The sequence below is a fragment of the Lathamus discolor genome, chromosome W (genome assembly GCF_037157495.1).
Source record: "Lathamus discolor isolate bLatDis1 chromosome W, bLatDis1.hap1, whole genome shotgun sequence".
Lineage (NCBI taxonomy): Eukaryota > Metazoa > Chordata > Aves > Psittaciformes > Psittacidae > Lathamus > Lathamus discolor.
In genome coordinates, this window is record NC_088908.1 from 19537821 (window position 1) to 19552093 (window position 14273).

Genomic DNA, 14273 nt, shown 5'->3' on the forward strand with positions numbered 1-14273 from the left:
CTTTTAGGAGAAAGTGAAGAGTGACAGCAATGTTTGTGTCACAGTTTAAAGCTCACTGTGTGCTAAACATGATCAGGAGGAGCTTTTTTGCAAGGCTCTTCTGCTGTTTTAGCCCAGTCTAAACATTCCTGCTCTCTGTTGCTGCTCAGCAGAGAGTGGGCACAGAGATGTTGGAATCAATTGGTCTTCCAGGCAGGAAAAGGAGGAGTTACAGCAATGTGTGTTGCAGAATTGCAAAGCTCACTGTGTGCTGAAGATGCCCTGCAGGAGTTTCCCTGCTGGCCCTTCGTCTGTGGGATTAGAGTCCAAGCGCTGCTCCTCCCCTGTCACAACTCCTCTCCAAACGAGAGAGCGCACCAGAAACTTTGGATTCAAATGCACTTTTAGGAGATAAAGTGAGGAGTGACAGCAATGTTTGTGTCACAGTTTAAAGCTCACTGTGTGCAAAACATGATCAAGCAGGAGATTTTTTTCAAGGCTCTTCTGCTGTTTTAGGCAGGTCTAAAAATTCCTGCTCTACTCTCTCTGTTGCTGCTCAGCAGAGAGCGGGCACAGAGATGGTGGATTCAGCTGGTCTTTCAGGCAAAAAGGGAGGAGTGACAGCAATGTGTGTTGCAGTGTTGCAAAGCTCGCTGTGCGCTGAAGATGATCAGTGGGAACTTTCTGGACTGTCTCTTCAGCTCTTTTAGCATTGGCTAAAGGTTCCTGCTCTACTCTGCTTCTGCCCAGCAGAGAAAGGGCACAGAGATTTTGGATTCAATTGGACTTTGAGGTAGGAAAGTGCGGAGCGAGAGCAATATATGTGTCACAGTTGCAAAGCTGACTGCGTGCTGAAGATGCCCTGCCGGAGCTTTCACTCCGGGCTCTTCGGCTGTGGGAGCAGAGGCCAAGAGATCGTGTTCACCTGTCACTGCTGCTGTTCAAACGAGAGAGGGCGGGAGAGACCATGGATTCAAACGGATTATTAGGAGATGAAGTGAGGAGTGACAGCAATGTGTGTTTCAGAGTTGCAAAGCTCACTGTGCGCTGAAGATGATCTGCAAGGACTTTCCCTCCCTGCCCTTCGGAACTGGGAGCGGATTCCAAGCGCTCGTGCTCACCTTCCTCTGCTGCTCTTGAAACGAGAGTGGAGACCAGAAATGCTGGATTCAAATGCACTTTTAGGAGCTACAATGAGGAGTGACAACAGTGTGTGTGTCACAGTTGTAAAGCTCAGTGTGTTGAAGAAGCACAAGAGCAGCCTTCAGGCCTGTCTCTTCCACTGCCTTACAGATTGCAGACATTCCTGCTCACTCTGCTGCTCAGCAGAGTGCTGGCAACGGAGTTCTTGGATTGAAATGGTCTTTTAGGAGAAAGAGTGAAGAGTGACAGCAATGTTTGTGTCACAGTTTAAAGCTCACTGTGTGCTAAACATGATCAGGAGGAGCTTTTTTGCAAGGCTCTTCTGCTGTTTTAGCCCAGTCTAAACATTCCTGCTCTCTGTTGCTGCTCAGCAGAGAGTGGGCACAGAGATGTTGGAATCAATTGGTCTTCCAGGCAGGAAAAGGAGGAGTTACAGCAATGTGTGTTGCAGAGTTGCAAAGCTCGCTGTGCGCTGAAGATGATCAGTGGGAACTTTCTGGACTGTCTCTTCTGCTCTTTTAGCATTGGCTAAAGGTTCCTGCTCTACTCTGCTTCTGCCCAGCAGAGAAAGGGCACAGAGATTTTGGATTCAATTGGACTTTGAGGTAGGAAAGTGCGGAGCGAGAGCAATATATGTGTCACAGTTGCAAAGCTGACTGCGTGCTGAAGATGCCCTGCCGGAGCTTTCACTCCGGGCTCTTTGGCTGTGGGAGCAGAGGCCAAGAGATCGTGTTCACCTGTCACTGCTGCTGTTCAAACGAGAGAGGGCGGGAGAGACCATGGATTCAAACGGATTATTAGGAGATGAAGTGAGGAGTGACAGCAATGTGTGTTTCAGAGTTGCAAAGCTCACTGTGCGCTGAAGATGATCTGCAAGGACTTTCCCTCCCTGCCCTTCGGAACTGGGAGCGGATTCCAAGCGCTCGTGCTCACCTTCCTCTGCTGCTCTTGAAACGAGAGTGGAGACCAGAAACGCTGGATTCAAATGCACTTTTAGGAGCTACAATGAGGAGTGACAACAGTGTGTGTGTCACAGTTGTAAAGCTCAGTGTGTTGAAGAAGCACAAGAGCAGCCTTCAGGCCTGTCTCTTCCACTGCCTTACAGATTGCAGACATTCCTGCTCACTCTGCTGCTCAGCAGAGTGCTGGCAACGGAGTTCTTGGATTGAAATGGTCTTTTAGGAGAAAGAGTGAAGAGTGACAGCAATGTTTGTGTCACAGTTTAAAGCTCACTGTGTGCTAAACATGATCAGGAGGAGCTTTTTTGCAAGGCTCTTCTGCTGTTTTAGCCCAGTCTAAACATTCCTGCTCTCTGTTGCTGCTCAGCAGAGAGTGGGCACAGAGATGTTGGAATCAATTGGTCTTCCAGGCAGGAAAAGGAGGAGTTACAGCAATGTGTGTTGCAGAATTGCAAAGCTCACTGTGTGCTGAAGATGCCCTGCAGGAGTTTCCCTGCTGGCCCTTCGTCTGTGGGATTAGAGTCCAAGCGCTGCTCCTCCCCTGTCACAACTCCTCTCCAAACGAGAGAGCGCACCAGAAACTTTGGATTCAAATGCACTTTTAGGAGATAAAGTGAGGAGTGACAGCAATGTTTGTGTCACAGTTTAAAGCTCACTGTGTGCAAAACATGATCAAGCAGGAGATTTTTTTCAAGGCTCTTCTGCTGTTTTAGGCAGGTCTAAAAATTCCTGCTCTACTCTCTCTGTTGCTGCTCAGCAGAGAGCGGGCACAGAGATGGTGGATTCAGCTGGTCTTTCAGGCAAAAAGGGAGGAGTGACAGCAATGTGTGTTGCAGTGTTGCAAAGCTCGCTGTGCGCTGAAGATGATCAGTGGGAACTTTCTGGACTGTCTCTTCAGCTCTTTTAGCATTGGCTAAAGGTTCCTGCTCTACTCTGCTTCTGCCCAGCAGAGAAAGGGCACAGAGATTTTGGATTCAATTGGACTTTGAGGTAGGAAAGTGCGGAGCGAGAGCAATATATGTGTCACAGTTGCAAAGCTGACTGCGTGCTGAAGATGCCCTGCCGGAGCTTTCACTCCGGGCTCTTCGGCTGTGGGAGCAGAGGCCAAGAGATCGTGTTCACCTGTCACTGCTGCTGTTCAAACGAGAGAGGGCGGGAGAAACCATGGATTCAAACGGATTATTAGGAGATGAAGTGAGGAGTGACAGCAATGTGTGTTTCAGAGTTGCAAAGCTCACTGTGCGCTGAAGATGATCTGCAAGGACTTTCCCTCCCTGCCCTTCGGAACTGGGAGCGGATTCCAAGCGCTCGTGCTCACCTTCCTCTGCTGCTCTTGAAACGAGAGTGGAGACCAGAAACGCTGGATTCAAATGCACTTTTAGGAGCTACAATGAGGAGTGACAACAGTGTGTGTGTCACAGTTGTAAAGCTCAGTGTGTTGAAGAAGCACAAGAGCAGCCTTCAGGCCTGTCTCTTCCACTGCCTTACAGATTGCAGACATTCCTGCTCACTCTGCTGCTCAGCAGAGTGCTGGCAACGGAGTTCTTGGATTGAAATGGTCTTTTAGGAGAAAGAGTGAAGAGTGACAGCAATGTTTGTGTCACAGTTTAAAGCTCACTGTGTGCTAAACATGATCAGGAGGAGCTTTTTTGCAAGGCTCTTCTGCTGTTTTAGCCCAGTCTAAACATTCCTGCTCTCTGTTGCTGCTCAGCAGAGAGTGGGCACAGAGATGTTGGAATCAATTGGTCTTCCAGGCAGGAAAAGGAGGAGTTACAGCAATGTGTGTTGCAGAATTGCAAAGCTCACTGTGTGCTGAAGATGCCCTGCAGGAGTTTCCCTGCTGGCCCTTCGTCTGTGGGATTAGAGTCCAAGCGCTGCTCCTCCCCTGTCACAACTCCTCTCGAAACGAGAGAGCGCACCAGAAACTTTGGATTCAAATGCACTTTTAGGAGATAAAGTGAGGAGTGACAGCAATGTTTGTGTCACAGTTTAAAGCTCACTGTGTGCAAAACATGATCAAGCAGGAGATTTTTTTCAAGGCTCTTCTGCTGTTTTAGGCAGGTCTAAAAATTCCTGCTCTACTCTCTCTGTTGCTGCTCAGCAGAGAGCGGGCACAGAGATGGTGGATTCAGCTGGTCTTTCAGGCAAAAAGGGAGGAGTGACAGCAATGTGTGTTGCAGTGTTGCAAAGCTCGCTGTGCGCTGAAGATGATCAGTGGGAACTTTCTGGACTGTCTCTTCAGCTCTTTTAGCATTGGCTAAAGGTTCCTGCTCTACTCTGCTTCTGCCCAGCAGAGAAAGGGCACAGAGATTTTGGATTCAATTGGACTTTGAGGTAGGAAAGTGCGGAGCGAGAGCAATATATGTGTCACAGTTGCAAAGCTGACTGCGTGCTGAAGATGCCCTGCCGGAGCTTTCACTCCGGGCTCTTCGGCTGTGGGAGCAGAGGCCAAGAGATCGTGTTCACCTGTCACTGCTGCTGTTCAAACGAGAGAGGGCGGGAGAGACCATGGATTCAAACGGATTATTAGGAGATGAAGTGAGGAGTGACAGCAATGTGTGTTTCAGAGTTGCAAAGCTCACTGTGCGCTGAAGATGATCTGCAAGGACTTTCCCTCCCTGCCCTTCGGAACTGGGAGCGGATTCCAAGCGCTCGTGCTCACCTTCCTCTGCTGCTCTTGAAACGAGAGTGGAGACCAGAAATGCTGGATTCAAATGCACTTTTAGGAGCTACAATGAGGAGTGACAACAGTGTGTGTGTCACAGTTGTAAAGCTCAGTGTGTTGAAGAAGCACAAGAGCAGCCTTCAGGCCTGTCTCTTCCACTGCCTTACAGATTGCAGACATTCCTGCTCACTCTGCTGCTCAGCAGAGTGCTGGCAACGGAGTTCTTGGATTGAAATGGTCTTTTAGGAGAAAGAGTGAAGAGTGACAGCAATGTTTGTGTCACAGTTTAAAGCTCACTGTGTGCTAAACATGATCAGGAGGAGCTTTTTTGCAAGGCTCTTCTGCTGTTTTAGCCCAGTCTAAACATTCCTGCTCTCTGTTGCTGCTCAGCAGAGAGTGGGCACAGAGATGTTGGAATCAATTGGTCTTCCAGGCAGGAAAAGGAGGAGTTACAGCAATGTGTGTTGCAGAGTTGCAAAGCTCGCTGTGCGCTGAAGATGATCAGTGGGAACTTTCTGGACTGTCTCTTCTGCTCTTTTAGCATTGGCTAAAGGTTCCTGCTCTACTCTGCTTCTGCCCAGCAGAGAAAGGGCACAGAGATTTTGGATTCAATTGGACTTTGAGGTAGGAAAGTGCGGAGCGAGAGCAATATATGTGTCACAGTTGCAAAGCTGACTGCGTGCTGAAGATGCCCTGCCGGAGCTTTCACTCCGGGCTCTTTGGCTGTGGGAGCAGAGGCCAAGAGATCGTGTTCACCTGTCACTGCTGCTGTTCAAACGAGAGAGGGCGGGAGAGACCATGGATTCAAACGGATTATTAGGAGATGAAGTGAGGAGTGACAGCAATGTGTGTTTCAGAGTTGCAAAGCTCACTGTGCGCTGAAGATGATCTGCAAGGACTTTCCCTCCCTGCCCTTCGGAACTGGGAGCGGATTCCAAGCGCTCGTGCTCACCTTCCTCTGCTGCTCTTGAAACGAGAGTGGAGACCAGAAACGCTGGATTCAAATGCACTTTTAGGAGCTACAATGAGGAGTGACAACAGTGTGTGTGTCACAGTTGTAAAGCTCAGTGTGTTGAAGAAGCACAAGAGCAGCCTTCAGGCCTGTCTCTTCCACTGCCTTACAGATTGCAGACATTCCTGCTCACTCTGCTGCTCAGCAGAGTGCTGGCAACGGAGTTCTTGGATTGAAATGGTCTTTTAGGAGAAAGAGTGAAGAGTGACAGCAATGTTTGTGTCACAGTTTAAAGCTCACTGTGTGCTAAACATGATCAGGAGGAGCTTTTTTGCAAGGCTCTTCTGCTGTTTTAGCCCAGTCTAAACATTCCTGCTCTCTGTTGCTGCTCAGCAGAGAGTGGGCACAGAGATGTTGGAATCAATTGGTCTTCCAGGCAGGAAAAGGAGGAGTTACAGCAATGTGTGTTGCAGAATTGCAAAGCTCACTGTGTGCTGAAGATGCCCTGCAGGAGTTTCCCTGCTGGCCCTTCGTCTGTGGGATTAGAGTCCAAGCGCTGCTCCTCCCCTGTCACAACTCCTCTCCAAACGAGAGAGCGCACCAGAAACTTTGGATTCAAATGCACTTTTAGGAGATAAAGTGAGGAGTGACAGCAATGTTTGTGTCACAGTTTAAAGCTCACTGTGTGCAAAACATGATCAAGCAGGAGATTTTTTTCAAGGCTCTTCTGCTGTTTTAGGCAGGTCTAAAAATTCCTGCTCTACTCTCTCTGTTGCTGCTCAGCAGAGAGCGGGCACAGAGATGGTGGATTCAGCTGGTCTTTCAGGCAAAAAGGGAGGAGTGACAGCAATGTGTGTTGCAGAGTTGCAAAGCTCGCTGTGCGCTGAAGATGATCAGTGGGAACTTTCTGGACTGTCTCTTCAGCTCTTTTAGCATTGGCTAAAGGTTCCTGCTCTACTCTGCTTCTGCCCAGCAGAGAAAGGGCACAGAGATTTTGGATTCAATTGGACTTTGAGGTAGGAAAGTGCGGAGCGAGAGCAATATATGTGTCACAGTTGCAAAGCTGACTGCGTGCTGAAGATGCCCTGCCGGAGCTTTCACTCCGGGCTCTTCGGCTGTGGGAGCAGAGGCCAAGAGATCGTGTTCACCTGTCACTGCTGCTGTTCAAACGAGAGAGGGCGGGAGAAACCATGGATTCAAACGGATTATTAGGAGATGAAGTGAGGAGTGACAGCAATGTGTGTTTCAGAGTTGCAAAGCTCACTGTGCGCTGAAGATGATCTGCAAGGACTTTCCCTCCCTGCCCTTCGGAACTGGGAGCGGATTCCAAGCGCTCGTGCTCACCTTCCTCTGCTGCTCTTGAAACGAGAGTGGAGACCAGAAATGCTGGATTCAAATGCACTTTTAGGAGCTACAATGAGGAGTGACAACAGTGTGTGTGTCACAGTTGTAAAGCTCAGTGTGTTGAAGAAGCACAAGAGCAGCCTTCAGGCCTGTCTCTTCCACTGCCTTACAGATTGCAGACATTCCTGCTCACTCTGCTGCTCAGCAGAGTGCTGGCAACGGAGTTCTTGGATTGAAATGGTCTTTTAGGAGAAAGAGTGAAGAGTGACAGCAATGTTTGTGTCACAGTTTAAAGCTCACTGTGTGCTAAACATGATCAGGAGGAGCTTTTTTGCAAGGCTCTTCTGCTGTTTTAGCCCAGTCTAAACATTCCTGCTCTCTGTTGCTGCTCAGCAGAGAGTGGGCACAGAGATGTTGGAATCAATTGGTCTTCCAGGCAGGAAAAGGAGGAGTTACAGCAATGTGTGTTGCAGAATTGCAAAGCTCACTGTGTGCTGAAGATGCCCTGCAGGAGTTTCCCTGCTGGCCCTTCGTCTGTGGGATTAGAGTCCAAGCGCTGCTCCTCCCCTGTCACAACTCCTCTCCAAACGAGAGAGCGCACCAGAAACTTTGGATTCAAATGCACTTTTAGGAGATAAAGTGAGGAGTGACAGCAATGTTTGTGTCACAGTTTAAAGCTCACTGTGTGCAAAACATGATCAAGCAGGAGATTTTTTTCAAGGCTCTTCTGCTGTTTTAGGCAGGTCTAAAAATTCCTGCTCTACTCTCTCTGTTGCTGCTCAGCAGAGAGCGGGCACAGAGATGGTGGATTCAGCTGGTCTTTCAGGCAAAAAGGGAGGAGTGACAGCAATGTGTGTTGCAGTGTTGCAAAGCTCGCTGTGCGCTGAAGATGATCAGTGGGAACTTTCTGGACTGTCTCTTCAGCTCTTTTAGCATTGGCTAAAGGTTCCTGCTCTACTCTGCTTCTGCCCAGCAGAGAAAGGGCACAGAGATTTTGGATTCAATTGGACTTTGAGGTAGGAAAGTGCGGAGCGAGAGCAATATATGTGTCACAGTTGCAAAGCTGACTGCGTGCTGAAGATGCCCTGCCGGAGCTTTCACTCCGGGCTCTTCGGCTGTGGGAGCAGAGGCCAAGAGATCGTGTTCACCTGTCACTGCTGCTGTTCAAACGAGAGAGGGCGGGAGAGACCATGGATTCAAACGGATTATTAGGAGATGAAGTGAGGAGTGACAGCAATGTGTGTTTCAGAGTTGCAAAGCTCACTGTGCGCTGAAGATGATCTGCAAGGACTTTCCCTCCCTGCCCTTCGGAACTGGGAGCGGATTCCAAGCGCTCGTGCTCACCTTCCTCTGCTGCTCTTGAAACGAGAGTGGAGACCAGAAATGCTGGATTCAAATGCACTTTTAGGAGCTACAATGAGGAGTGACAACAGTGTGTGTGTCACAGTTGTAAAGCTCAGTGTGTTGAAGAAGCACAAGAGCAGCCTTCAGGCCTGTCTCTTCCACTGCCTTACAGATTGCAGACATTCCTGCTCACTCTGCTGCTCAGCAGAGTGCTGGCAACGGAGTTCTTGGATTGAAATGGTCTTTTAGGAGAAAGAGTGAAGAGTGACAGCAATGTTTGTGTCACAGTTTAAAGCTCACTGTGTGCTAAACATGATCAGGAGGAGCTTTTTTGCAAGGCTCTTCTGCTGTTTTAGCCCAGTCTAAACATTCCTGCTCTCTGTTGCTGCTCAGCAGAGAGTGGGCACAGAGATGTTGGAATCAATTGGTCTTCCAGGCAGGAAAAGGAGGAGTTACAGCAATGTGTGTTGCAGAATTGCAAAGCTCACTGTGTGCTGAAGATGCCCTGCAGGAGTTTCCCTGCTGGCCCTTCGTCTGTGGGATTAGAGTCCAAGCGCTGCTCCTCCCCTGTCACAACTCCTCTCCAAACGAGAGAGCGCACCAGAAACTTTGGATTCAAATGCACTTTTAGGAGATAAAGTGAGGAGTGACAGCAATGTTTGTGTCACAGTTTAAAGCTCACTGTGTGCAAAACATGATCAAGCAGGAGATTTTTTTCAAGGCTCTTCTGCTGTTTTAGGCAGGTCTAAAAATTCCTGCTCTACTCTCTCTGTTGCTGCTCAGCAGAGAGCGGGCACAGAGATGGTGGATTCAGCTGGTCTTTCAGGCAAAAAGGGAGGAGTGACAGCAATGTGTGTTGCAGAGTTGCAAAGCTCGCTGTGCGCTGAAGATGATCAGTGGGAACTTTCTGGACTGTCTCTTCAGCTCTTTTAGCATTGGCTAAAGGTTCCTGCTCTACTCTGCTTCTGCCCAGCAGAGAAAGGGCACAGAGATTTTGGATTCAATTGGACTTTGAGGTAGGAAAGTGCGGAGCGAGAGCAATATATGTGTCACGGTTGCAAAGCTGACTGCGTGCTGAAGATGCCCTGCCGGAGCTTTCACTCCGGGCTCTTCGGCTGTGGGAGCAGAGGCCAAGAGATCGTGTTCACCTGTCACTGCTGCTGTTCAAACGAGAGAGGGCGGGAGAAACCATGGATTCAAACGGATTATTAGGAGATGAAGTGAGGAGTGACAGCAATGTGTGTTTCAGAGTTGCAAAGCTCACTGTGCGCTGAAGATGATCTGCAAGGACTTTCCCTCCCTGCCCTTCGGAACTGGGAGCGGATTCCAAGCGCTCGTGCTCACCTTCCTCTGCTGCTCTTGAAACGAGAGTGGAGACCAGAAACGCTGGATTCAAATGCACTTTTAGGAGCTACAATGAGGAGTGACAACAGTGTGTGTGTCACAGTTGTAAAGCTCAGTGTGTTGAAGAAGCACAAGAGCAGCCTTCAGGCCTGTCTCTTCCACTGCCTTACAGATTGCAGACATTCCTGCTCACTCTGCTGCTCAGCAGAGTGCTGGCAACGGAGTTCTTGGATTGAAATGGTCTTTTAGGAGAAAGAGTGAAGAGTGACAGCAATGTTTGTGTCACAGTTTAAAGCTCACTGTGTGCTAAACATGATCAGGAGGAGCTTTTTTGCAAGGCTCTTCTGCTGTTTTAGCCCAGTCTAAACATTCCTGCTCTCTGTTGCTGCTCAGCAGAGAGTGGGCACAGAGATGTTGGAATCAATTGGTCTTCCAGGCAGGAAAAGGAGGAGTTACAGCAATGTGTGTTGCAGAATTGCAAAGCTCACTGTGTGCTGAAGATGCCCTGCAGGAGTTTCCCTGCTGGCCCTTCGTCTGTGGGATTAGAGTCCAAGCGCTGCTCCTCCCCTGTCACAACTCCTCTCCAAACGAGAGAGCGCACCAGAAACTTTGGATTCAAATGCACTTTTAGGAGATAAAGTGAGGAGTGACAGCAATGTTTGTGTCACAGTTTAAAGCTCACTGTGTGCAAAACATGATCAAGCAGGAGATTTTTTTCAAGGCTCTTCTGCTGTTTTAGGCAGGTCTAAAAATTCCTGCTCTACTCTCTCTGTTGCTGCTCAGCAGAGAGCGGGCACAGAGATGGTGGATTCAGCTGGTCTTTCAGGCAAAAAGGGAGGAGTGACAGCAATGTGTGTTGCAGTGTTGCAAAGCTCGCTGTGCGCTGAAGATGATCAGTGGGAACTTTCTGGACTGTCTCTTCAGCTCTTTTAGCATTGGCTAAAGGTTCCTGCTCTACTCTGCTTCTGCCCAGCAGAGAAAGGGCACAGAGATTTTGGATTCAATTGGACTTTGAGGTAGGAAAGTGCGGAGCGAGAGCAATATATGTGTCACAGTTGCAAAGCTGACTGCGTGCTGAAGATGCCCTGCCGGAGCTTTCACTCCGGGCTCTTCGGCTGTGGGAGCAGAGGCCAAGAGATCGTGTTCACCTGTCACTGCTGCTGTTCAAACGAGAGAGGGCGGGAGAGACCATGGATTCAAACGGATTATTAGGAGATGAAGTGAGGAGTGACAGCAATGTGTGTTTCAGAGTTGCAAAGCTCACTGTGCGCTGAAGATGATCTGCAAGGACTTTCCCTCCCTGCCCTTCGGAACTGGGAGCGGATTCCAAGCGCTCGTGCTCACCTTCCTCTGCTGCTCTTGAAACGAGAGTGGAGACCAGAAATGCTGGATTCAAATGCACTTTTAGGAGCTACAATGAGGAGTGACAACAGTGTGTGTGTCACAGTTGTAAAGCTCAGTGTGTTGAAGAAGCACAAGAGCAGCCTTCAGGCCTGTCTCTTCCACTGCCTTACAGATTGCAGACATTCCTGCTCACTCTGCTGCTCAGCAGAGTGCTGGCAACGGAGTTCTTGGATTGAAATGGTCTTTTAGGAGAAAGAGTGAAGAGTGACAGCAATGTTTGTGTCACAGTTTAAAGCTCACTGTGTGCTAAACATGATCAGGAGGAGCTTTTTTGCAAGGCTCTTCTGCTGTTTTAGCCCAGTCTAAACATTCCTGCTCTCTGTTGCTGCTCAGCAGAGAGTGGGCACAGAGATGTTGGAATCAATTGGTCTTCCAGGCAGGAAAAGGAGGAGTTACAGCAATGTGTGTTGCAGAATTGCAAAGCTCACTGTGTGCTGAAGATGCCCTGCAGGAGTTTCCCTGCTGGCCCTTCGTCTGTGGGATTAGAGTCCAAGCGCTGCTCCTCCCCTGTCACAACTCCTCTCCAAACGAGAGAGCGCACCAGAAACTTTGGATTCAAATGCACTTTTAGGAGATAAAGTGAGGAGTGACAGCAATGTTTGTGTCACAGTTTAAAGCTCACTGTGTGCAAAACATGATCAAGCAGGAGATTTTTTTCAAGGCTCTTCTGCTGTTTTAGGCAGGTCTAAAAATTCCTGCTCTACTCTCTCTGTTGCTGCTCAGCAGAGAGCGGGCACAGAGATGGTGGATTCAGCTGGTCTTTCAGGCAAAAAGGGAGGAGTGACAGCAATGTGTGTTGCAGAGTTGCAAAGCTCGCTGTGCGCTGAAGATGATCAGTGGGAACTTTCTGGACTGTCTCTTCAGCTCTTTTAGCATTGGCTAAAGGTTCCTGCTCTACTCTGCTTCTGCCCAGCAGAGAAAGGGCACAGAGATTTTGGATTCAATTGGACTTTGAGGTAGGAAAGTGCGGAGCGAGAGCAATATATGTGTCACAGTTGCAAAGCTGACTGCGTGCTGAAGATGCCCTGCCGGAGCTTTCACTCCGGGCTCTTTGGCTGTGGGAGCAGAGGCCAAGAGATCGTGTTCACCTGTCACTGCTGCTGTTCAAACGAGAGAGGGCGGGAGAGACCATGGATTCAAACGGATTATTAGGAGATGAAGTGAGGAGTGACAGCAATGTGTGTTTCAGAGTTGCAAAGCTCACTGTGCGCTGAAGATGATCTGCAAGGACTTTCCCTCCCTGCCCTTCGGAACTGGGAGCGGATTCCAAGCGCTCGTGCTCACCTTCCTCTGCTGCTCTTGAAACGAGAGTGGAGACCAGAAACGCTGAATTCAAATGCACTTTTAGGAGCTACAATGAGGAGTGACAACAGTGTGTGTGTCACAGTTGTAAAGCTCAGTGTGTTGAAGAAGCACAAGAGCAGCCTTCAGGCCTGTCTCTTCCACTGCCTTACAGATTGCAGACATTCCTGCTCACTCTGCTGCTCAGCAGAGTGCTGGCAACGGAGTTCTTGGATTGAAATGGTCTTTTAGGAGAAAGTGAAGAGTGACAGCAATGTTTGTGTCACAGTTTAAAGCTCACTGTGTGCTAAACATGATCAGGAGGAGCTTTTTTGCAAGGCTCTTCTGCTGTTTTAGCCCAGTCTAAACATTCCTGCTCTCTGTTGCTGCTCAGCAGAGAGTGGGCACAGAGATGTTGGAATCAATTGGTCTTCCAGGCAGGAAAAGGAGGAGTTACAGCAATGTGTGTTGCAGAATTGCAAAGCTCACTGTGTGCTGAAGATGCCCTGCAGGAGTTTCCCTGCTGGCCCTTCGTCTGTGGGATTAGAGTCCAAGCGCTGCTCCTCCCCTGTCACAACTCCTCTCGAAACGAGAGAGCGCACCAGAAACTTTGGATTCAAATGCACTTTTAGGAGATAAAGTGAGGAGTGACAGCAATGTTTGTGTCACAGTTTAAAGCTCACTGTGTGCAAAACATGATCAAGCAGGAGATTTTTTTCAAGGCTCTTCTGCTGTTTTAGGCAGGTCTAAAAATTCCTGCTCTACTCTCTCTGTTGCTGCTCAGCAGAGAGCGGGCACAGAGATGGTGGATTCAGCTGGTCTTTCAGGCAAAAAGGGAGGAGTGACAGCAATGTGTGTTGCAGTGTTGCAAAGCTCGCTGTGCGCTGAAGATGATCAGTGGGAACTTTCTGGACTGTCTCTTCAGCTCTTTTAGCATTGGCTAAAGGTTCCTGCTCTACTCTGCTTCTGCCCAGCAGAGAAAGGGCACAGAGATTTTGGATTCAATTGGACTTTGAGGTAGGAAAGTGCGGAGCGAGAGCAATATATGTGTCACGGTTGCAAAGCTGACTGCGTGCTGAAGATGCCCTGCCGGAGCTTTCACTCCGGACTCTTCGGCTGTGGGAGCAGAGGCCAAGAGATCGTGTTCACCTGTCACTGCTGCTGTTCAAACGAGAGAGGGCGGGAGAAACCATGGATTCAAACGGATTATTAGGAGATGAAGTGAGGAGTGACAGCAATGTGTGTTTCAGAGTTGCAAAGCTCACTGTGCGCTGAAGATGATCTGCAAGGACTTTCCCTCCCTGCCCTTCGGAACTGGGAGCGGATTCCAAGCGCTCGTGCTCACCTTCCTCTGCTGCTCTTGAAACGAGAGTGGAGACCAGAAACGCTGGATTCAAATGCACTTTTAGGAGCTACAATGAGGAGTGACAACAGTGTGTGTGTCACAGTTGTAAAGCTCAGTGTGTTGAAGAAGCACAAGAGCAGCCTTCAGGCCTGTCTCTTCCACTGCCTTACAGATTGCAGACATTCCTGCTCACTCTGCTGCTCAGCAGAGTGCTGGCAACGGAGTTCTTGGATTGAAATGGTCTTTTAGGAGAAAGTGAAGAGTGACAGCAATGTTTGTGTCACAGTTTAAAGCTCACTGTGTGCTAAACATGATCAGGAGGAGCTTTTTTGCAAGGCTCTTCTGCTGTTTTAGCCCAGTCTAAACATTCCTGCTCTCTGTTGCTGCTCAGCAGAGAGTGGGCACAGAGATGTTGGAATCAATTGGTCTTCCAGGCAGGAAAAGGAGGAGTTACAGCAATGTGTGTTGCAGAATTGCAAAGCTCACTGTGTGCTGAAGATGCCCTGCAGGAGT